Source organism: Suncus etruscus, chromosome 19 (assembly GCF_024139225.1).
Source record: "Suncus etruscus isolate mSunEtr1 chromosome 19, mSunEtr1.pri.cur, whole genome shotgun sequence".
In the NCBI taxonomy this organism is placed as follows: Eukaryota; Metazoa; Chordata; class Mammalia; order Eulipotyphla; family Soricidae; genus Suncus; species Suncus etruscus.
The window spans coordinates 563,636-588,595 of NC_064866.1; the positions used below are offsets into that span (position 1 = coordinate 563,636).

Here is a 24,960-nt window from a genome sequence, read left to right on the forward strand (position 1 = left end):
ATAAATAAATAAATAAAAAAAGCTAGGGCCGGAGTGGTGGCGCAAGCGGTAAGGCATCTGCCTTGCCTGTGCTAGCCTAGGACGAACGCGGTTCAATCCCTCAGCATCCCATATGGTCGCCAAGTCAGGAGTGCACAGCCAGAAGTAACCTCTAGCATCACTGGGTATGGCCCAAAAACCAAAAAATAAAAATAAGATAAATAAAATAAAAGCTAGGACCTGGAGCCACAGCACAGCGGTAATGCTTTTGCCTTGCACATGGCTGATCCAGGACAGGCCTCGGTTCAACCCCAGGCATCCCATATGGTCCCCCAGCCAGGAGCAGTTTCTGAGCGCATAGCCAGAAAGAACCCCTGAGCATCACCAGGTGTAGCTCCAAAACCAAAATAAATTAAAATAAAAAAATAAAAGCTAGGTACTTCCAGAAGATCTGGCAGCTGAAACCATGTCCCATATATGCAGTTCTCCTGTCTGCTTTTTTGGCTAGGTTGCTTCATAGACTCACTGTATTCTCAAAAGAGATATAAAACAAGCCATGAAAAATCATGGGTAGATTGGCTGCACGGTTGAAACTGGCAATCTTGGGAGGAGAGGTGGGCCAAGATCCGCCCTGCTGAGCCAGGCTACTCCACCCACAATAGCTGCTTTGCCAATAGCCCAGCTTTACCAGTTAGTCACTGATCTTTGTAGAGATGCCAAACAGAGCAAAACTCTAGATATGGAGGCAGGAGCAATAGCCCAGCTAGGTAGGGCGTTTGCCTTGCATGCAGCCAACTCTGGATGGACCCGGGTCCATCCCTGGCATCCTATATTGTCCTCCACGCCTGCCAGGGGTAATTCCTGGGCACAGAGCCAGGAGTAACGTCACCGGGCCGGGTGTGGCCCAAAAACCAAAACCAAACCAAACCAAAACAAAACAAAAAACTCCAGGTATGGGCCCGGAGAGATAGCACAGTGACGTTTGCCTTGCAAGCACCCGATCCAGGACCAAAGGTGGTTGGGGCGAATCCTGATGTCCCATATGGTCCCCCGTTCCTGCCAGGAGCTATTTCTGAGCAGACAGCCAGGAGTAACCCCTGAGCACCGCCGGGTGTGGCCCAAAAAATAAAACAAAAAACAAAACTCCAGGTATGCTGGAATCTGGGCTGATATCACCAGGACTAAATTTCTCGAATGAGAACGTGCTTGTGCCTTCACACACACACACACACACACACACACACACACACACACACACCACCCCCATCCCTACCCACACACCTTATCATGCTTCCAGAAGGTTTGGCAGCCCAAAACACAATGCTCAAAAGCCTCAGTATCAGCCACAGAGGTTAGAATTTCAGGACCTTAGATATGGCAGCACAGTGAGAACTCCACATTTTCACGACTGTCCTCTCAAAAGCAATACACCGATTTAGACATCAGTTTGGATTTGAAGCCACCTAATGTTCCAAAACAAGACAAATCAGAAAGATTGACTCGCATCAAAGAGCTTCATTGCAAGTCACAATAAGTTTTACAAATTTTCTTTTTCTGGGGCCGGAGAGATAGCAGTGATCGGGCATTTGCCTTGCAAGCGGCAGACCCCGGACGACGGTGGTTCGAATCCTGGCATCCCATATGGTTCCCCCGTCCCTGCTGGAGATATTTCTGAGTGCAGAGCCAGGAGAACCCCTGGCTCTGGATACAATTTCAGGTAAATATAGAATACAATAAAACATGGGAAAAAATAAAAGCTAGCAATGGGGCTGGAGCTCATGTTTTGTATTTGGGAACCTAATTCTGGACACCCACACTATGCCCCACCCACAGCCCTGCACTTCTGGCTGTGGTTCCCAAGCGAAATAGTAATGATCCTAATAGCAGCTTAGAGGCCAGAGAGATAGCATGGAGGTAAGGCGTTTGCCTTTCATGCAGAAGGTCATCAGTTCGAATCCCAGCGTCCCATATGGTCCCCCATGCCTGCCAGGAGCAACTTCTGAGCATGGAGCCAGGAGTATCCGCTGAGCACTGCCGGGTGTGACAGAAATACCACACACACACACACACACACACACACACACACACACACACACACACACACACACACAAAAGCATAACTAATAGCAGCTTAAATTCCAGAGAAAGGCATTTGAAGGACATGAACAGTAAAGAAAATCAAGGGCTCTATTCCTCAAATAACCAAAATGTAATAAGGATATCAGGCTCCTGTAATATATATTTGTGCAGGAGGATGTAGAGAAACCAACTGCAGGGAGAAATGGTGTCTGTTGGGGCCAGAGAGCTTGTTAAGGCATTTACTTTGCATACTGCTGACCTGGTTTGATGACAGACATTTGATATGTTCCATTGAACAGCCCCAGGTGTGATCCCCTGAGAACCTCTGGTGGGACCAAAAAAAAAAAAAAATGGTTTTCTATGTAAGGAAATTTTAATCTTGCATAGCAACCAGATGGCATAAGACCCATAGGAGATCAACACAATTGGTATTGAGATGTTGGAAAATCCATTTTAGGGTTGGAAAACTTCAGGGAAGAGGGACCTTTTCTGCTGGCTCTCCAAAATTTGATATTTGGTAGCCAAAGGGAGAAAAATTAGGAAATCACAAGTGCAAAAGCCTTTTCTTTTCCAGATGCCAAAGAAAGGAAGTGAATTGCAAGTTTCACTTTAAATGTTTAGCAAGAAATTTTAAATGCTCATCAGATCTGTTGCATTTTCTATTCACTTTCCCAATGACTGCTTTACAGCTTCTCTGTTTGTCTCAGCCACCAGTATTCTTTTTTTTTTTTTTTTTTTTTTGTGGTTTTTGGGCCACACCCGGCAGTGCTCAGGGGTTATTCCTGGCTCCAGGCTCAGAAACTGCTCCTGGCAGGCACGGGGGACCATGTGGGACACCGGGATTCGAACCGATAACCTCCTGCATGAAAGGCAAACGCCTTACCTCCATGCTATCTCTCCGGCCCCAACCACCAGTATTCTTTCTTCCATTTCTTATTCTGTGAACTTAATTTACTGAGAAAAAGGAAATAACAGGATTTCTTTTTTTTTTTTTCGGGCCACACCCGTTTGATGCTCAGGGGTTACTCCTGGCTAAGCGCTCAGAAATTGCCCCTGGCTTGGGGGGACCATATGGGATGCCGGGGGATCGAACCGCGGTCCTTCCTTGGCTAGCGCTTGCAAGGCAGACACCTTACCTCTAGCGCCACCTCGCCGGCCCCATAACAGGATTTCTTAATGTCAAATTCATTCCTCACCACTAAACCTCTTCACCTATTCTGATTGCACTGTCTTCTTTATTCTATAGTTAAAAATGAGTGAACTGGGGGCCGGGCGGTGGCGCTGGAGGTAAGGTGCCTGCCTTGCCTGCGCTAGCCTAGGACGGACCGAGGTTCGATCCCCCGGCGTCCCATATGGTCCCCCAAGAAGCCAGGAGCAACTTCTGAGCGCATAGCCAGGAGTAACCCCTGAGCGTCACAGGGTGTGGCCCAAAAACCAAAAAAAAAAAAAAAAAAAATGAGTGAACTGGGACAGAGAGTACAGTGGGCAGGTTGCTTGCCTTGCACATAGTAGGCCCAGGTTCAACCCCCAGAACCCCATATGGTCCCCAAATCCCATCAGGAGTGATCCCTGAACACAGAGCCACAAGTAAAGCCTGAGCATCAATGCATGTGGCCCCAAAAATAAATGAATCAGGGGCTGGAGAGATGGCAGGGAGGTAAGGCGTTTGCCTTGCATGCAGAACGTCGGTGGCTGGAATCCCAGCATCCCAGAGGGTCCCCCAGCCTGCCAGGAGCGATTTCTGAGTGAAGAGCCAGGAGCAATCCCTGAGCGCTTCTGGGTGTGACCCAAAAACAAAACAAACAAAGAAAAGAAATGAAACAAACAAAAGAATTGTGATGCTGGAGCGATAGTACAGTAGGTAGGGAATTTGTCTTGAGACCCAGGTAAAATCCCTGACATCACATATGGTCCTCCAGTCCCCACCAGTAGTGATCCCTGAGCTCAGAGCCAGAAGCTGAGTATGGTCCCAAAACTAAAAAAACAAAGAAAAAAAAAAAAATAGAAAGCCTTCCTTCCTTGCATGCAGATGTTTCCTCTCATACCCTCTGTGTTGAATCCTGTGCTCAGTATGGTCTCTACGCCACTGGGAGCTTCTCCAGAGCACCAAATGAGTGTGACCAAAATAAAAAATTGGAAAATAAAATTAAAAACTCGGAGCCAGAAAATGGCTCAAAAGGCACGAGTTAATGCTTTGCCCCCAGACAATCCCGAGCACCTGGAGTGTGACCTCTCACCCCAGCACCCAGGTGTGACCCCCCAAGAGCCTTTCATAGAAGGATGTGAAAGGGGTGTGTGTGTGGGTGTGAAGCAAAATCATTTTGTTAGGGAAATAGAACCAGGGAGGTTCAAGAGAAAGAAGAGCATCAGGAGAGAACATAGATACGAGCCTGTGTGGCCGTTGTCTTGGTGTCCTGCAGGATCCCCTGAACATCGGCAGCAATAATTCCTTAGTGCAGAGCTGGGAGTAACCTATAAGTATTGCCAGGTGTGGCACAAGAAAACAAATCAAACACAAAACGAGAGAGACAGACAGACAGACAGAATGGACTTCTCAGAGAGGGAGAGTCAAAAAATATACATCTTGGAGGCAGTGACCCCGGAATTGGCGTGCACTAACCCCTTGATGTTCCCCCATCAGCAAAAATACTCTCCTCCCTTAATCCCTTCTCAGTCAAACTTTTATTTCCACTAAAGCTGCTCTCAAAATCACCAAAGATTGGCCAGGTTCCAGAGGTCAGCTGCAGTGACATTTGAATTGACTTTTATCATCATTTGTTTATATTTTTCTTGCTTTAGCTCTGAGCTCAGGGGTCACTCCCAGAGGTGACTCGGGGACTGTGCAGCACTGGGGATCAAAAAAGATCAGTGGCACGTAAGATAGACAAATGCTCTGAACTCTCTGGCTCAGGAAACAAATTGGACCATACCCAATCAGTGATCAAATCTAGGTCAACCATGTGCAGTCCTACCTACTGTACTATCGCTCCAAATATTTATGAGGCCAGAGCACATTGGTAAGGTGTTTGCCTTGCATGCAGATGAACCAGGACGGACCTGGGTTCATCATCCGGCATCCCATATTGTCCCCTGAACCTGCCAGGAGTGATTTCTGGTCACAGAGCCAGGAGTAGCCCCTGAGTGGTGCCAGGTGCGCGCCACTGCTCCAGCCTCTATAAAGTTGTTCTTAATTTGCGTTTCAGTCATACGGTGTTCCAACACCCACCCCCTCATGCACTGGTATCCTTTTTTTTTTTTTTTAATTTTTATTTTATTTTATTTTTATTTATTTATTTTTTTTTTTTTTTGGTTTTTGGTTTTTTGGGTCACACCCGGCGTGCTCAGGGGTTACTCCTGGCTGTCTGCTCAGAAATAGCTCCCGGCAGGCACGGGGGACCATATGGGACACCGGGATTCGAACCAACCACCTTTGGTCCTGGATTGGCTGCTTGCAAGGCAAACGCCGCTGTGCTATCTCTCCGGGCCCTAATTTTATTTTTAATTATGAGAACAAGGGTGCAAAGAAAGAGGACAAGGTAAAGTTACAGTGGAAGGACAATCACCCATAACATAATTCTCAGAAGTCCCCTTGCTGATATCTTAACTTTGAAATTTCAGCCAAAGAACATTAAGATAAGACAGAATCCATGTACAATTACTTTGTCCCTCAAGTCCCCAGATTGTAACACATTATAATATTTCTTAGTACACAAGGCAATCTAAAGCCATAAAACTTATGTAACTCCTTAAACATTACAGGCATAGTATTTTCTTACATTTCCATATACATGCATATTAGCTTAAGTTAACCTCAAATTTTAAGTGAGTTCTTTTTAAGGATTAGAGTCAAAGGAGCACAGTAAAAATGGTGTTAGAGTGGCAATTGTTGTTTGCATAGGCCCACCAAAATATGAGGGACATGGAAAGAAATAACCTTGGCCTAAGTACAAAGAGACCAGACCCCTGAAGTTTCCTGGCACAAGACCAAGTCTAGGCTCCAGGCAAGCTAGATTGTCCAGTCCAATACATTGTCTGTAGTGCCAACACACTTTTATTTTTCACACAGTCTCTGTTGTTGGTATCATGTTTCTGTATTAAAGATCCTGGAATCTGCATATCTTTTTTTTTTGTGTGTGGTTTTTGGGTCACACCTGGCAGTGCTCAGGGGTTATTCCTGGCTACAGGCTCAGAAATTGCTCCTGGCAGGCACAGGGGACCATATGGGGCTCCGGGATTTGAACTGATGACCTCCTGCATGAAAGGCAAACGCCTTACCTCCATGCTATCTCTCCGGCCCGGAATCTGCATATCTTACATTGAAGTCAGGATGTGGAGCATCCTCTCCTTTCACCTCACAATCAAAGAGCAATGCTGGGAGCCCTGTCCTGTAAGCAGGTCGTTGTTGTTGTTAAGTCTTCTCAGTGTTAAGGGAAGTCTCTTTTGAGCAGGTCGAAGTCTGAGCAGTGTAGGTCTTCCGTGGTAGAGGATATGCACTGGTATCTTTCTACTTGCCCATCATCACCACCATCTGGCACCTGGTCTAGCACATGACAGGTATGGAAGTTCAGTGTATCAACAGAAGCGATGTCTCACAGGTAGAGAAAAACGCCTTGAGCTCTGTGCGTGTAAGACTAGGTTCTATCCCTGGTACCACACACACATACAAAGTATGCCAGACAGTCATTGCTTCCTTTCACGTGTTGGTGTGGAGATGTCTCAAAAATTGAAAATAGGGGCTGGAGAGATAGCATGAAGGTAAAAGTGTTTGCCTTGCATGCAGACGGACGGTGGTTCAAATCCCGGCATCCCATAGGGTCCCCGGAGCCTGCCAGGAGCGATTTCTGAGCGTAAAGTCAGGAGTGACCCCTGAGCACTGCCGGTGTGACCCAAAGACAAAAACAAAATTGAAAATAGGGCATGAGAGATAGTGTGGGGATTACGACACATGTTTGATCTCTGCCACCCCATAAGTTCACCCAGGCACCACCAGGAGTGATCCCTGAGCACAGAGCAATGGGTAAGGGCTGAACACCGCCGGATGTAGTTCCAAAACAAAACAAAATCATAAAATCGAAAAACCAGGAAGATGATGCAAAGGACTTGAGCTCCTGCATGCTCCTTGGCGGAAGCTCCAGCACCACACAGTCCCAGAACTACCAAAGTCAGCAGCTCCCAAGTGGGAGCCATAGTACGGTAGGGAGGGCGCAGGCTTTGTCTGTGGCCAACCCACATGTCTCTGGGGGTGAAACAATAGTACAGCAGGTAGGGTGCTGGCTTGCCTCGCTTATGGACAACCTGGTTTCCACCCCCAGCATCCCATATGGTCCCCCGAGTCTGCCAGGAGTGATGCCTGAGCACAGTGCCAGGAGTAAGCCCTGAGCACTGCGAGGTATGACTCCCAAACCAAACAACAAAAACCCACATGGCTAGGTGTGGCCCCCAAACAAAGATAGAAAATCATTCATTTGAAAAGATACTTCCATGCAGTGCTATCTCACTGCAATGCTATTTACAGCAGGCAATATTTGGAAACATGACCTAGATCATAATATATGAGTGGGTAAAGAAATTGTCATATATTGGGCCAAAGTGAGGTATCTTGTTTGCCGCTAACCCAGGTTTGACCCTCAGAATCCAATATGGGTCCCCATACCTGCCAGGAGTGATTCCTGACTCAGAATCAGAAGTAACCCCTGAACACTGCCAAGTGTGACTTAAAAACCAAAAGAAAAAAGAGAAAGTTTCATATAACAAAGCAATCTACTACTCAGCTATAAGAAAAGAAATTTTTGTTGTTTTGGGGACATTCCTGGCTCTGCACTCAGGAATTACTCTTGGAAGGGCTCGGGGATACCATATAGGGTACCAGGGATAGAACCTTGGTCAGCTGCATGCAAGGCAGACAGTGTGATGCTGAAAATCAGACCTGGGCCTTCTGAATGCCAAGAATGATCTTCAGTCCTTCGAACAATTTCCTGCCACCCTCTGACAATTTAAATTTTATTAAACTAAAAAAATTTTGGATAAAAGGGCTGAAATGATAACACAGTGGGTATGGCATTTGCCTTGCATGCAACCAACTTGGGTACAGTCCCTAGCATCCCCTATGGCCCTGAAAAGGGAAGTCAGCCCTGCCTCCACCAACCTTGGCGGGTGTCCCGCCCCTTAAGGAAGTCGTCACTACCTCGGCCCCACCAATACCCCTACCTCACCAATGGTTCGTGTTACCGTAGCAGAAGTCCAGCACTCAAGGAAGTGGTGTCACTTCTTCCCCTCCCACTTCCCATCTTATATAAGGAGGGACCAACGGGAACAGGAGGTCTTTGTCCCTGTCCTATTCTGGGCACACATTGACCCTGGCCAATCCGGTCAGTAATAAAGCACTTTTTGGAGCATTTGCTGGGGCCTCAACCTCTTCATTTCTCTGCATCGGGCAGCTAGATTAGGACGCCCGGACCTTTCAGCCCCCTGAGCACTGCCAGGAGTAATTCCTGAGTGAAGAGCCAGAAGTAACCCCTGAGCACCATCACATGTGGCCCCCAAACAAAAACCAAAACAAACAAAAGAAAAAATTTGGGTAGGGTGCTTACCTTTTACACAGCCAATCTGGGGTTGATCCCTGACACTACATTGGATCCCCTGAGCCCTGCCAAGAGTGATCCTGGGCACAGAGCCAGGAGTAAACCCTGAGCATTATCAGCACACGTAGCTTTTTATGATTTTTGTTTGTTTTGGGGCCACACCTGGAAGTCCTCCTGGCTCTGAGCTCAGGAATACTCATGGCAGATGCAGGGAAGCATATGAGATGTTGGGGTTCTGGAGGCGGCTTCTGTCCTACAGCCATCAGTGAGATTTCGGTGAATCCACTTTAGGGAGAGTGGGTTGCACGGATGGCGAAATATGAAATAATTGAGACCACACAAAATGCATTGTATGGGGACCACGTCTATGAGACGAGAGACAAACTTTACTTTTCAGCTGATGACATTTTAAGCACAACTCTGGTATGCAAGGTATTTTCAGGGAAACAAAGGGCAGAGGATCATTAGAAGGGACAACACAATAATACCAGACCCTAGAATCTACATATCAAATAACTACCTGATGTAGGTGAGAAAGAGCTCTACTAGAGGTAAGGCGAAACTTGAGACGGAGGTGTTCTGGTTTGCCTCCGGAAAGTAGAATTCAAGGAAGGCAGAAGCTATTGTATAGCACCTTGAAGCTGAGAGCAGGAAAAAGCAAGTTGCTGGGAACTGGCTTAGCTCAACCTTTGAGTTGCAAATATACTAGCCAGTGGGGAATTTAGCAGTCTTGGTGCCGAAAATTTCTATAAGATTGCAGGATAACTGAAGCCGAATATCTGTAGTTTACCAAGGGAGGCAAAGCCAAATAAAGTAAAGAGATATATAATGTCACAGCCATGTCAGAAATAGAGCCAGTAATCCACGCAGGGATTATGATTGACTTCCACCGACGGGCCTTCTGGCTGAACTATTTCTTGGGGAAAATCAGGCACTTTGCCAGGAAAGCCAAAAGACTCATCTGGAGTATGCTTTCCCTTATAGTGGAGACATCCATGTTACGTGCAGTGACTTTGGGGGATGAACCTGGGTTAACCTCAAGCAAGGCAAATGACCTGCCTGCTGTGTGACCACTCAAGCCCTACTCCAGCAGCCCCAGGAGTAGTGTTCTGGGACCCATGCCGCCTTGCAAAAGAGGTGTTCAGCCCATTGATCAATCTCTTGAAGATATCTACTTTTTTTGTTTTTGTTTTTGGGCCACACCTGACAGTGCTCAGGGGTTACTCCTGACTCTGCACTCAGTAATGCTCCTGGCAGGCTTGGGGGACCCGGGTCTTTCCTGGGTCAGCCACTTGCAAGGCAAATGACCAACTGCTGTGCTATCTCTCCAGCCCCAAGAACTCTACTTTCTTTTTTTTTTTTTTTTTTTTTTTTTTTTTTTTTTTTTTTTTTTTTTGGTTTTTGGGCCACACCCTGTGACGCTCAGGGGTTACTCCTGGCTATGCGCTCAGAAGTTGCTCCTGGCTTCTTGGGGGACCATATGGGACGCCGGGGGATCGAACCGCGGTCCGTCCTAGGCTAGCGCAGGCAAGGCAGGCACCTTACCTCCAGCGCCACCGCCCGGCCCCCAAGAACTCTACTTTCTATTGTAAATGTAAGAAGCACTTTAATTGAGGACGAATCTTATGGTTATTTTTCTCACTTGGGAAGATCAGGTAGAGGTAGAAGGGAGGACTGCCTATACAGGGCTATGAGGAATATCTCATGATTCTGTATTACATTACAGATGGTTGCACCCTATATGGTCTCCTGAGTCCCAGGACGAGCACAGAGCCAGGAATAAGCCCTGAGCATCAACAGATTTGACTCCACTAAAAAAATTAATAATTAGGGGCCGGAGAGATAGCATGGAGGTAAGGCATTTGCCTTTCATGCAAGAGGTCATCGGTTCAAATCCCGGCGCCCCATATGGTCCCCCGTGCCTGCCAGGAGCAATTTCTGAGCCTGGAGCCAGGAATAACCCCTGAGCACTGCCGGGTATGACCCAAAAACCAAAAAAAAAAAATTAATAATTAGGGCTGGAGAGATAACATGGAGGTAAAGGCGTTTGCCTTGCATGAAGAAGGACGGTGGTTCGAATCCCGGCATCCCATAGGGTCCCCCGAGCCTGCCAGGAGCAATTTCTGAGTGTAGAGCCAAGAGGAACCCCTGAGTGCTGCCGGGTGTGACACAAAACCAAAACAAAAAAAATTTTTTAATGAGGGGCCAGATCAGTAGCACAGTGGGTAGGGCATTTGCCTTGCATGTAGCAACTCAGGACTGATCCTTCCCTGAGCCTGCCAGGAGTGATTTCTGAGCACAGAGCAAGGAGTAATGACTGAGCATTGCCAGATGTGGCCCCAAAAACAAAATAAACAAAAGTACAAGTTTCGATTGACGAAAGACTTTCTAGAATGAACCGAAGCCAGGTTCTCACATGCAAGAACCATGTGTACAACCCTCGTGCCCAAGGCAATGGAGTGAAAGAAATAAAAAGGTAGGACCTGGGGCCGGAGAGATAGCATGGAGGTAAGGCATTTGTCTTTCATGCAGGAGGTCATCGGTTTGAATCTCGGAGTCCCATATGGTCCCCCGTGCCTGCCAGGAGTGATTTCTGAGCCTGGAGCCAGGAATAACCCCTGAGCACTGCTGGGTGTGACCCAAAAACCACAAGAAAAAAAAGGTAGGACCTGAGCAATAGCACGGTGAAAGGCCACTGGAGCCTTGCAGATCTAGCAGACCCAAGTTCACTCCCATCTGGTCCCCTGAGCACTTAAGTGCAGAGCCAGGAGTAACCTCTGAGCATTTCCAGTTGTGGCCCCCCCAAACCAAAAAACAAAGGGGCCTGAGTGATAGCATTGCAATAAGGCTCTCTCCTTGCACGCGATTGACTTGGGTTCGATCTCTGGCACTCCATAAGGTCACCCAAGCACTTTAGAAGTGATCCCTGAGGACAGAGCCAGGAGAAAGATCTGGCACTTCCAGGTGGAGTGTCCCAGAAGAGAAAGATGGGAGAGTAAAAGCTTAAGTTAGAGCCTTTTTGGGAAGCAAGAGGGAACAGAATGGGCACAGGCCAGTAAAAATTCTGGCCTGGGGAAATGCTTCAACGTGCTGGGCCTGTGGGAACCCTGGGTTTGATCCCTGGCACCCCATAACCCCCAAAGCACCAAGGAGGGCCCTTAAGAGCTCAGAAGTAGCCCCTGAACACCACTGACATGCCCCAAACCAACCCCTACCCCCCCCCCCCCACACACACACAATGAATGCTGGGGAACTTGGAACTAGATGGTCTATTTCCTAGAAGGAATGCAGAATGGCATACAAAAGGCAGAGGCTAAAGTGCACCTGAAGAACCAAGAAATTTATAAATTAAACAAACAAACAAACAAAAAAAAAGAGGCTGGGATCAGAAATGAATCTGAGGAGGACCCCTAAGGGAAGTTCATCAAGCATAAAATCCCCCAGGAGAGTTTGCCAGCCACGGTCAATGCTGAACCAAAATGAGAAGAGCAGAAACTACCAGAAGAGGGGAAATGCCTCAATCCACAATACCTAGAATTCTTGGCCTCTCACTAAGCACGGGACATTTTCTTCTTTTTGTTTTTGGACCACACCTGACAGTGCTCAGGAATTACTCCTGGCTCTCTGAGGCCTTAGAAATGATTCCTGTCAGGCTCAGGAGTTCAGCCCTGCCAAGGATTGAACCTGGGTTGGCCATGTACAAGGCAAACACCCTACCCGCTGTGCTATCACTCTGGCCTCTGGATATTTTCTATATGAACAAATACAATTCAAGATTAGATGTGCACACAGGGAGTGGCGAGGCAGCTGGGGCCAAAGACCAAAGATAAATGTAATCGAGGCTGGAGCTATAGGACGGCGGGTAGGGCACTGGCCAACCTAGTATCTAACCCTGGTACCAATATGGTGCCTGAGCCCTCTCAGAAATGACCCCATCTCCAACCATGGATGACTAGCCTCTCTTAAATATCGATTGAGGGACCAGAGTGGTAGCACAGTGGTAGGACATTTGCCTTGCACGTAGTCAACCCTGGATGGAGCCAAATTCAATTCCTGGCTTCCCACATGATCCCCTGAGCCTGACAGGAGCTATTTCTGAGCAAGCACAGAGCCAGGAGTAACCCTTGAGAGCGCCACTGGGTGTGACCCACCTTTCCCTCCCCCACTAAATATTGATTGAGGGTTTGGTTTGTTGAGATTCTTGTCAACAGAGACAAAGGTGCACAGGAAAATAGATGGAAGACCTAGGGTGGGGTGCTGGTGGTATGTCATGCGATGAATTTGTCTACTGGATCAGATGGGCATTTGGTTCAAATTAGTTGATCTCTAATGAAGAATGAATGACAATAGGAAGGAATACTCAGCTCTCCAGCATTTCTAGATGTGGCCCAAAATAAAAAGTAGAGTCTGAAATGAGATAAGTAGATCTGAAGAGGAGCTTGTCCAAAGAAAAGTTCAAGAAAAGGCTGATCTACTTATCTTACTGATATTTTGTTTTAGTTTGTGGGCCACAAAGAGTGGTGCTTAGGGATTATTCCTGGTTCTTGTTGTGTATGTAAACATTTCCATGGGATTATTATGTTACTGATCCTACCCTGATCTGTGATTGTGCCCTACGTTAAGGTGCGACCTGACATTCTGCTCAAAAGTCACTCCCTGCAAGCTTGGAGGACCATGTAGGATGCCGGGATCGAACCTGGGTCAGCGGTGTGCAAGGCAAACACTAACCACTATGCCATCGCTCTGGCCCAAGGCTTCTTGAGTTTTAACTTTCCTCATTTGGAACTTCTTGTTGGTGGTGGGTGATGCTCAGGATTTGCTCCTGACTCTACCCTTAGTAAGCCAATCCTGGCTGGGTTTGGGGGCCATATGAGGTGCTGTGGATCAAACACGAGTTAGTAGAATGCAACCTATTGTGCTCTCTCCAGTCCGAGACAAGGAACTTGGATTTCTTTTTATGTGCATGTCACACCCACCAGTGCCCGGGATGAAACCTGGGTTGGTTGCAAGCAAGGCAAACACCTTAACCTGCTGTCCTATCTCTCTGGCCTGGATTCTCTTGAAGATAGACAATAAGGCCCATAGGTGTAGATGTTATTTTATCCGGCACTTAATTGCGACTTCCTAAAAAGAAAATAAGTGCTGGGGCCTGAGAGATAGACAGTATAGCAGATAAGGCACTTGCCTTGCACTCAGCTGACCCAGGTTCGATCTCTGACACCTCATGTAGGCCTCTGAGCACAACCCAGTATCAGATCCAGGAGCAACCTATGAGCTTCACCAGGTGTGGCCCTAAAACAAAACAACAAAAATAATGAGAAAAGTATTCAGTCTTTTTTCTTTTTTTTGGTTTACACTTTACAGTGCTCAGGGCTTATTCCTGGATGTCTGTTCAGAGGTCATTCCTGGTGGTGCTCAGGAGGCCATATACAGTGCCTAGGATTGAAGCCAGTTAGCTGGATGCATAGCAAGCACTTGTTAGCCCCATATTTTGGGGGTGTTGGGGGGGGGTCACACCCTTCGGTGCTCAGGGGTTCCTCCTGGCTCTACGCTCAGAAATCGCTCCTGGCAGGCTCAGGGGACCCTATGGGAAGCCGGGAATTGAACCTCCGTCCTTCTTCATGAACAGCAAACGCCTGACCTCCATGCTATCTCTCTGGCCCAGCCCTGTATTTTTTTTCAATTCTTATGTTCTTTTCTTGGGCCAGGCTCAGTGCTCAGGGGCCACTCCCAGTCGTGCCCCAGGAACTATGTGGTGATGAACTTTGGCTTCCTGCATGCAAAGTACTTCCTCAGTTCAGCCCTGTGAATTAATCCTTTGAGTTAATAGTGGATTAATACCAGCGGCCTCCGCACATGACTCAGGCTCTCACTGAATGTTGTTCAATGTTTGCATGAATGGCTAACTTCACTGATGGGAGATGACCTCAAGTGATAGGCCCAGGACGGGGCTCCAAGGTAAAGAGGCAGCGCATGCACCTCCCACATGCAAAGTGCTGAGTTGGAGCTTCCTTGTAGGTACCTTTCAAATATCCGAATAAAGAATCTTTCAGAGAATAGAAGCAAAGCAGCTCCCAGTGAACAGGCTAAGGAGATTCAGTCAAAACAGACTAAATAGAGAGGCTAGTACAAAGGGTCGTTTGTGTTTGACTTAGTATTAGATTATGTAGTATATGGCATATAATATATTTGGAACATTACCATATGGTCCCCGGGCCTGCCAGGAGTGATTTCTGAGCGCAGAGCCAGGAGTTAAGCCCTGTGAACCTCTGGGTGTAGCCAAAAATCAAATCAAAACAAAACACACAAAAAAGACAACATGAGGGTTGGAGCCAAGTACAGCAGGTGAAGTGCTTGCTTTGCAGGCGCCACGCCAGATTCAGTCCAGCATCCCATAAATTCCCCTAAGCCCACCAGGGTGGGCTCTTGGGTGCGGTGCCAGGAGAAAACCCTGAGCACTGCTGAGTGTGGCGCTAAGCCCTACAAAAGAATTAAATAGAGACGAGACCTACAAATGATATGCCTGCACAGGCATTATGCATATGTCATATATGACTTGTTTACTTTTCATAGTGCCAATCTTTTTGTTTTGTTTCGGGGCTACTTGCAGGGCAAACACCTACCCACTGAACTAAGTCTCAAGTCTGTGCCCAAAGGTTTGCTTTAATTTGGGGGAGGGTTGGATCATCTTTGATGGTGCTCGGGCACAATAAGCTATCGGGACTGAGCTGGGGTCATCAGCATCTTTTGTTTTGTCTTGGGGCCACATCCAACAATGCTCAAGGGTTACTCCTAGCTCTGAATTCAGGAGTCATTTATGGCAGTGCTTGGGGGATCAAATGGGATGCCGGTGATTGAACCGGGTTGGCCATGTGCAAGGCAAGAACTATACACCCTCTGCTATCACTCTGGCCCCAAGAGAAGTTTCTTAACTACTGTACCATTCTCTACCTGATAAGGATCAAACCGAGGATCTCAAGGATCTGAAGGGAAGGACTCTACACTGAGATATATAGCTATCTCTTTTTCTTTTTCTTTTTTGTTTTTGGTTTTGGTTTTGGTTTTTGGGCCACACCCGTTTGACGCTCAGGGGTTACTCCTGGCGATTGAACCAAGGTCCGTCCTATGCTAGTGCTTGCAAAGCAGACACCTTACCTCTAGCGCCACCTTCCCGGCCCCATATAGCTCTCTCTTGGCAAAACTTTAAAAGATTGTGAATTTCCAATGTTAGAAAATTTATGGGGAAAAAAAAAAGAAAATTTTCATATTTTCATATTTTCAGGCCTTGGAGGGGTGTGAGACTTGGGTAACCCCAGCACCCCTCTGCCGCCTTGCTCCAGATCTCCAGGGCTTCCCCGGGCCACATGCCTGGGCAAGCCGGTGAGTTGGGTCCCTTGGCGGAGCTTGAAGGTACCCTAGGCTTTCCCCCATTATCCATTCAGCTCCTTAGGGAGGGTCTAGGTGAGGCCCTGAACTTCTGGCCTCCCAGCTTCACTGGTAATCTCAAGTACATTAATAGTACTCACTATTATTGAATTAGGTTTTCATGTATGCAGAATGTTCATTTTGTACTCTGTCCTTTTGCACACCCCTACAAAAAAATCATTTTTCTCTTTAACTTCCTTAACCCCTATCATCTTACTCCTCATTTACACTTTCTAACTTAAGTACTGTAGAGTCCTAAGTCACAGACCAAAGTGGTGCCCTGTAGTTAACACCCACCCAACTATTCCAAAAGGCATAAAAAGGACACGTATGTCTTTTCAACATTTTATGGGTGTTTTCTTTGACGGCTATAACTTTTGCTGAATATTTTCTTATACAGTAACGATTCCCCCCCCCTTTTTTTATCTTCTCTTTGTGAACTGCTCAATATGGAATCTGATGTGAAAGAATCCCTCAGTTTAATGCTTATGTTTGAACCAAGTCATGGGTATTGTTGGACGTGTTTTTACGCCCCCCATATACTCTGATAACACCACATGGCTCTATTTAGTGTTTGTTTAGGCACACTAAAACTGGAAAATACTATACATACCAATAAGTTCTTATCTAATAGAGATGGGAACACACAAATCTTGTAGTGCAATGGGATTTTACACCCTGAACATTGACATGGCAATGACCTGGCACAGGCCTCAGAAGAATGGGCATTCTCCATTCACCCCTGATCTAGGGAAGACATCTACAAAACATCCAAGGTTGTCTATAACATCACCTGGAGGCAATCCTCTACCAGGGAAGACCCTACAGCTGCTCTGACATGGATCTACTCAAAAGAGACTTCCCTTAACACTGAAAAGACTTAACAAGAACAATGACCTACTTACTGGACAGAGCTTGCTGTACTGCCCCTTAATTGTGAGGTGAAACTAAAGGATACTCCACACCAGCCTGACATCAATGTAGGATGTGCAGATTCCAGGATCTTTATACAGAAATCTGATGCCAACAATAGGACTGTGTGAAAAATAAAACTGTATTGGCACTACAGACAATGACTAGGATTGAATAAACTAGTTTGCCTGGAGCCTAGAGTTGGTCTTATGCCAGGAAACTTCAGGGGTAGGGTCTCCTTGTATTTAGACCAAGGCTATTCCTTTCTATGACCCCCATATTTTGGTGGGCCTATGCAAACAATATCTGCCACTCTAACACCGTTTTTACTGTGCCCTTTTGAATAACCCCCCCAAAAAAACTCTTAAACTTTTGATGTTAACTTAAACTAATATGTATGTGCATGAATATAGAAAAATACTATGCCTTCAAAGTTAAGGAGTCACATAAATCTCAGGCTTTAGGTTGCTTTGTGTACTGCTAAGAAATGTTATAATGTACTACAATCTGGGGACTTGTGGACGACGTAATTGTACATGGGTTCTGCCTTATTTTTCTTAATGTTTATTTGACTGTAAGTTCAATATTTAGGCATCAGCAAGGGGATTTCTTCTGAGAACTCTGTTTATGGGTGATTGTTCTTTCACTGTAACTTTACCTTGTCCTCTTTGCATCGTTGTTTCTCAGTGAAATTGGTGGTGGGAATCCTGCACTGGTGAAGGGGGTGTTCTTTACATGACTGTAATCATACAACTACAATTACATTTGTAATCACGGTGTTTAAATAAAGATAATTAAAAAAAAAAAAAAGAAAATTTATGGGGAAAAAAAAGAAAATTTATGGAGAAATGTCTGGATGATCTCAGAAGGCTGGAGAGAGTAGAAATTACTTGGGACAGTTTCAAAGTATGTATACTGGTTTTGAGCAACACCAGCTATTATTGGGACTAACTCCTGGCTCTGTGCTCAAAGATCAGTCCTGGTGGTACTCAGGGAACCATATATTTTTTTGTTTGTTTGTTTGTTTTTTTTTTGGTGTTTTTTTTGGGGGGGGTTTTTTTTTTTTTTTTTTGGTTTTTGGGCCACACCCGGCGGTGCTCAGGGGTTACTCCTGGCTGTCTGCTCAGAAATAGCTCCTGGCAGGCACGGCGGACCATATGGGACACCGGGATTCGAACCAATCACCTTTGGTCCTGGATCGGCTGCTTGCAAGGCAAACGCCGCTGTGCTATCTCTCCGGGCCCTGTTTTTTGGTTTTTGGTCACGCCCAGCGACGTTCATGGCTTACTCCTGGCTCTGCACTCAGAAATCACTCCTGGCAGGCTCAGGGCACAATATGGGATGCCAGGGATTGAACCTGGGTTGGCTGCATGCAAGGGAAATGCCCTACCTGCTGTACTATTGCTCTAGCCACAGATCATGCTATTTCGACATATAAACACATACTCATTGCAAATACACAGAATAATACTAGAAAGGCATATAACAAACACACATTAGTATTTATTCAGGAGAAGAGAAGGACTAGGCCTTGGGATAATAACCAAAGATGACCCTTTTTTATGCATTGCATATAGGGTTTTTTTTGGGGGGAGGGGGTAGAAGGACTACACTCAGCGGTGCTCAGGAGTTGCTCCTGGCTCTGCACTTAGGAGTTACTCCTGGTGGGCAGGGGACCATATGAATGCAAAAGAATGAACCTGAGTTGTCGCATGCAAGGCAAATTCCCTACTTGCTGTCCTACTGCTCTGGCCCCACCAGTAGTTTTCTGTTTTTGTTTTTGTTTTGGGGTCACACCCGGCAGTGCTCAGGGGTTACTCCTGGCTCTATGCTCAGAAATCACTCCTGGCAGGCTCAGGGAGCCACATGGGATGCCAAGATTTGAACCACTGTCCTTCTGCATGCAAGGCAAAGACTGGTTTATCTTTCTGGCCCGTTTTTTATTTTTTCTAATGAAGATTTAAGTCTTGGGCTGGAGTGAAAGCATAGCGATAGGGCGTTTACCTTGCATGCAACTGATCCAGGATGGACCTTGGTTCGATTCCCAGGTCCCCCGAGCCAGGAACTATTTCTGAGCACATAGCCAGGAGTAACTCCTGAGTGTCACCAGGTGTGGCCCCAAAACAAAACAAAACAAAAAAATTTAAGTCTTTACTATTTACATGTGTGTTTTTTTTGGTGGGGGAAAGGGGTCACACCCCTGGCACTGAGGGGTGACTCCTGGCTCTGCACTCAGAAATTATTCCTGGCAGGCTCCAGGGGACCATATGCGATGCTAAGGATCAAATTCGGGTTTGTCACGTGCAAGACAAATGCCTACCTGCTGTGCTATTGCCCCAGACCCACTGTTGACAAAGCAAATGATTCAAATATCATTTCTATGAATAAAGCGTGTCTTACAAAATAAGCAAATAAAAAGTGAAAAAGAAAAACAAGCAGAGTACTGGGGAATGGACTCCGTGCTAAAGTAGAGGTGTGAGGCCCTGGGTTTGATCCCTAATGCCAACTACAACAAACAAACAGAAACAAAATTGAAGGCCGGAGTTCACTGTAGTGAGTCCACCACCAGAACTGACCAGAACTTCCAGCTCCAAATGTTCTTCTCTTCCGGGGTGGACATGAGGCTCTGGGCCTCAGTGGTGCAGCCAGGGGGGTTGGAATCTCATTATTCAGGTGGCTAGAAAGAAATTCCTTCACGGAGTGTCAGTAAAACAGGGTAAAAGTCATGGAGAGCATTGAGAGGCTGGAGTGCATATTTTGTACGAAGCCCCGAGTCAGATCCCTAGAACTGCATATGAAGCCCCGAGCATGGAGGAGCCAGTGTCACTGCATTTCCAGGCCCCGCATGGGACAAGCTCGGCGGGAGGGCTGAGTACAACTTGGGAAGGCTCCACCTCACACTGTGAAAGTTTTCTAACACTTTTATTTGGGGGCCAAACCCAATGTGGCTCAGGGTTTACTTCTGTCTCCGCACTCCCTGATCACTCCTACTGGTGCTTGGAGGACTATCCAGAGTGCCAGGGATTAGAACCACTTTGGGGGTGCGAAGTGATGACATTTGCCTTGCGCTCAGCCAACCCGGGTTCGATCCTTAGCATCCCATATGGTCCCCTAAACCTGCCAGGAGCGATTTCTGAGCGCAGAGCCAGGAGTAATCCCTGGGCGCTGCCAGGTGTGGCCCCAAAACAAACAGAAAACCAGATTGGCCACATCCAAGGCAACTGTACAATTGTTCTCAACCACGTTTGATCATTTATTTTGTTTTGAGGCCACACCCGCAGTGCGTGGGGGTTACTCCTGGCTCTATGCTCAGAAATCACTCCAGACAGGCTCAGGGGACCATATGGGATACCGGGGATCAAACCCGGGTCAGCTGCGTGCGAGGCAGACGATTGCTCCAGCCCCACATTTGATCATTTTTAATCAGATAATACGTGGGTATTCTTGTAAAACAAAACAAAAAATGGTCTGGGATGTAGCTCAGAAGCAGAGTTCAGAAGCGAGGCTTCCAGCACCTTCCACAACATCTTGGATGAGACTGGTTGAGCTACTGCTTCCGTCTCAATGCTGAACCCCCTACAGACCAACCTCAGTTGTTCTGTACGTGTCTGCAGGTCAGACGTTGGTCTGATTACTTTGTGTGCTCAGAATTCTATCAGCTCCATTGCTCTATGCTGAATTCCTGAGGAATCTTACTGACCTGAAGAAGCCCTTGATGTGGCATTAGGAAATACTACCTCTGGCCCAGAGAGATAGCACAGCGGTAAGGCATTTGCCTTGCATGCAGCTGATTCGAACATTTGGTGGTTTGAATCCCAGCATCCCATAGGGTCCCCCCTAGCCTGCCAGGAGCCATTTCTGAGCACATAGCCCGGAGTAACCTTTGAGCGTAACCGGGAGTGGCCCAAGAACCAAACCAAACCAAAACGAAAAGCGATTTCTGGGTGAAACATCTCTCTTTCCTCTTTCTTCTGGTGGTTGTAGTGTCTGGAGCTCACTTAAAGAGCCCACATATTTGATTACTTTGATTTCTGGGGGTCTCAGTCTTGATTACTATGTTCCCTGGGGATCTCACACTTTATCATTCTGCTCCCAGGGATCTCAAACTTGATCCCTCTGCTTTCTGGCATCTCACACTTGATTATAGCGCTCTCCGGGGGGTCACATATTTGTCATTCCTGTTGGATCATGGCAACAGTGCTGCTGCATAGCTCCTGGCCTCACCCATGCAAAGCACATGTTTTACCACTGAGAAACAACTTTGGACTCAGAAAGAGTTGCTTTGCTTTCTTTTTGGGCTACATCAGGGGGTTACTCCTGGCTTTGGGCTCAGAAATTACTCCTGGTAGGTTGGGGGACCATAAGGGATGCCGGGGTTCAAACCTGGGTCAGTAGTGTGCAGGGCAAACACCCTACCCACTGTGCTATCGCTCTGGCCCCCCTTTAAAGGTTACATTTCATTTTTTCTCATAGTTGAGTAGTATTCCATTTTATATCTGTTTTTGTTATTTTTGTTTAGGGGCCACACCCGTTTCAAGGGTTACTCCTGGCTATGCGCTCAGAAATCGCTCCTGGCTTGGGGAGACAATATGGGATGCTGGGGGAGCAAACCGAGGCCTGTCCTAGGCTAGCGCTTGCAAGGCAGACACCTTACTTCTAGTGCCACCGCTCCAGCCCCATCCATTTTATATTTAAACGACATCTTTTATTTATTTATTTATTTATTTATTTGGTCACACCAGAAGCACTCAGGGGTTACTCCTGGCTCTACACTCAGAAATCGCTCTTGGCAGGCTCGGGGGATCATATGGGATGCCGGGTTTTGAACCACTGTCCTTCTGCATGCAAGGCAAACGTACTACCTCCATGCTATCTCTCCGGTCCCTAAACGGCATTTTTTAAATTTATTTTTTAATTTATTTTTATTTATTTTGGTTTTTGGGTCACACCCAGCAGTGCTCAGGGGTTACTCCTGGCTGTCTGCTCAGAAATAGCTCCTGGCAGGCACGGGGGACCCTATGGGACACCGGGATTCGAACCAACCACCTTTGGTCCTGGATCGGCTGCTTGCAAGGCAAACGCCGCTGTGCTATCTCTCCGGGCCCTTAACAGCATTTTTTAACGAAGTTTTAAAATTTATTTTTGTAAGGGGATCACACCTGGTGGCACTCAGGGTTACTCCTGGCTCTGTAATCAGGAATCACTCCTGGCAGGCTCAGGTCACTGCATGCAGGACAAGTGTCCTACCTGATGTACTATCGCTCAGCCCCATTTGTTTTTCTTTTTTGCTGCTGTGAGACACGAGTTCCACTGTTCATTCCTTTTTATTGTCTGATGTTGAAGCCTCGGATGGAGACAGGGAATTCTATTCTTAAACTCTGGCTGCCTGAGCAAAGAGATGTTTAAGAGCAAGAAAATGTGTCATGGGCTTGAGTGTCCTGTCCGCCTCCTCCTGTCCACTTCAAGCACTGCAAGGGAGCGACCCCAAGCACTGAGCTAGGAGTCACCCCCAGCACCAGTCGTTGTGACTCTCTCCTCCCCCCAAAATACGAAAAGATCAGCGTGTGGTCAGAGGAAAAGGGGATCTGGGAGCGGAAACCAGGAGCTGGGAAACGTGGGGAGAGGAGAGGAGGAAAATCACCAACACACCGAGATGGGGAACTCTGCCCAGGCAAGAGCCGCCACTCCCCCCCCCCCCCCCCAGCCTGGGTCAGGCCATACGTAGCTGTGTTGTGCTCAACAGATCTCCATAGCAACTATCTAGGGCCCCGGGCACCAGAGGCTGTCAGGGACTAAATAGGGGCGCTGGTGAGGATGTGTGGGCTAGGGAGCTTGGCAGAAAGGGAGGCCGTTTGCACCAGGAGGAAAGCAGCTGAAGCCAGAGCTAAGAGCAGAGACTTGCCTCAAGTCTATTCTTTTCTTCTCTCTCTTCTTTCTTTTTTTTTTTTTTTGGTTTTTGGGCCACACCCGGTGACGCTCAGGGGTTACTCCTTGCTATGCGCTCAGAAGTCGCTCCTGGCTTGGGGGACCATATGGGACGCCGGGGGATCGAACCACGGTCCATCCGAGGCTAGCGCAGTCAAGGCAGGCACCTTACCTTTAGCGCCACCGCCCGGCCCCTCTCTCTTCTTTCTTTCTCTCTCTTTCTCCTTCCTTCCTCTTCTTTCTCTCTTCTTTCCTTTCCTTTGTCATTTCCTTTTCTTCTTTCTTTTCCTTTCCCTTCCTTTCCTTTCCTTTGAGTCTATTCTTTTCTTCTCTCTTCTTTCTCTTTCTCCTTCCTTCCTTCTTTCTTTCTCTTCTTTTACTTTCTGCCCCCTGTCCTCTCCTCTCCTTTCTTTTCCTTTCCTCCTTTCCTTCTTACCTGGTAGTGCTCTGGGGCTTTGGGATGCCCAAACCCAGGGCTCCTACGTGCAAAGCTAGCTCCTCAGCCCCACTTCATCTTGTTTTCACCCTTTATGTAAATTCCCCTCCGGTTGGGGGATCCCCTGGCGCAAGGAGGGAGGGCAGCTGTGTTTGCTTCCCTTTTCATCAGATGCCACTTTCAGGGCTAGATGGGTAGCAAGGGGCTTGAGCACCCCATCGCTGAAGGGGACTGCCCCAGAAGCTGAAGAGGAACCAGTCACAGGGTCACAGATGAGGGGCTAGATGAGAGGATTAGACATGCCCAGGTTCCAGTTCTGAGACCCTTAAATTAGCCGTCATTATCAACCACAGGTCCCCAGGGACATTTGGCAGTATTTGGGTGTAGTTTTTTCGACTTGGAGCTACACACTGCATTGTTTAGGGCAAATGTACCTATGTGCTCAGGGATCACTTGATGGGCTTGGGGTATCCTATGTGGTACCGGGGATAGAACTGCTGATCTGGTCTGTGCAAGGCAAGTGCCCTACCTGTTGTCCTTGGGTAATTTTTTTTTGGGGGGGGGGGCGCACACTCAGTGGTGCTCAGGAGTTACTTCTGGCTCTGCACTCAGAAATCGCTCCTGGCAGGCTTGGGGGACCACATGGGATGATGGGGATCGAGCCCGGGTCAGCTGCGTACAAGGCAAACGCCCTGGACCTGCTGTGCGCTCGCTCCAGCCCCATTGGGTACCTTTCCAGTGACAGAGCAGAAGCCAATACGTATCCTAAAACCCGTAGGAGAGCTTTCACAACAAAGACACCTCAAAGCACAGACAAAGGAGCTGGTCTTGGAGTGTTCCTCAGAGGGTGAGCAGGTCCCCTCAGCCCTGCCACAAATGTCAAATCTCCCACACAAATGTCAAGTTTTCTTCTCCCCTCAGTGAACTGAAAACCCACAGTCACTGCAGAATTAATTGCTTCACGAAGTCAGGGCTGAGTCCCAGTGCCTGGCCTCAGTTTCCCCGCTTGTAAAATGACAACACTAACCACATTGGTATGTACTTTTCCCCAGCGTGGGTCACTAGAAGAGGAAATGAATCAGCCTCCCGGACAGAGAAGTCTTGGTGTGACTCAGACTTTCCGAATCATAAAAGGCACTCGAGACACGGACTTAATGTTTAACCCGGCTTATGATCACTGAATGGCCCCGGGTGGGCGTTTGTGGAACATAGCAGGCAGCATCCACAGGGGACTATTTTAGCCACAGTGAATTTCCTCTGTCCCCAAGAATCGTGGAGGGGTCTGCTGATGTTTGCATTCACTCGCATTAAAAGTATAAAGGACCATGCCAGAGCAACTGCACAGCAGGTAGGGCATTTGCCTTGCATTGGCCAATCCAAGTTCAATGGTCCCAGCCTGCCAAGAGTAATTTCTGAGCACAGAGCCAGAAGTAACCCCGAATGCCGTCTGGTGTGGCCCCAAAACTAAACTAAATAAATAGATAAATAAATAAATAGGGTAAGAGTGATAGTATAGTGGGTAGGGCTCTTGCCTTGCACACAGTCAACCCAGATTGGATACCCAGCACTCCATATGGTCCCCCAAACCCTGCCAGGAGTGATCCTTGAGTGTAGAGCCAGGAA

At 47.3% G+C, this 24,960-nt stretch overlaps 1 protein-coding gene across 1 annotated transcript in view; it reads right to left on the reverse strand.

Annotated features, from left to right (window-relative positions):
• MCL1 (MCL1 apoptosis regulator, BCL2 family member) overlaps positions 1-24,960 on the reverse strand; it is a 39,003-nt gene that overhangs the window by 3,293 nt on the left and 10,750 nt on the right. The gene's annotated exons all lie outside the window — the stretch shown is intronic.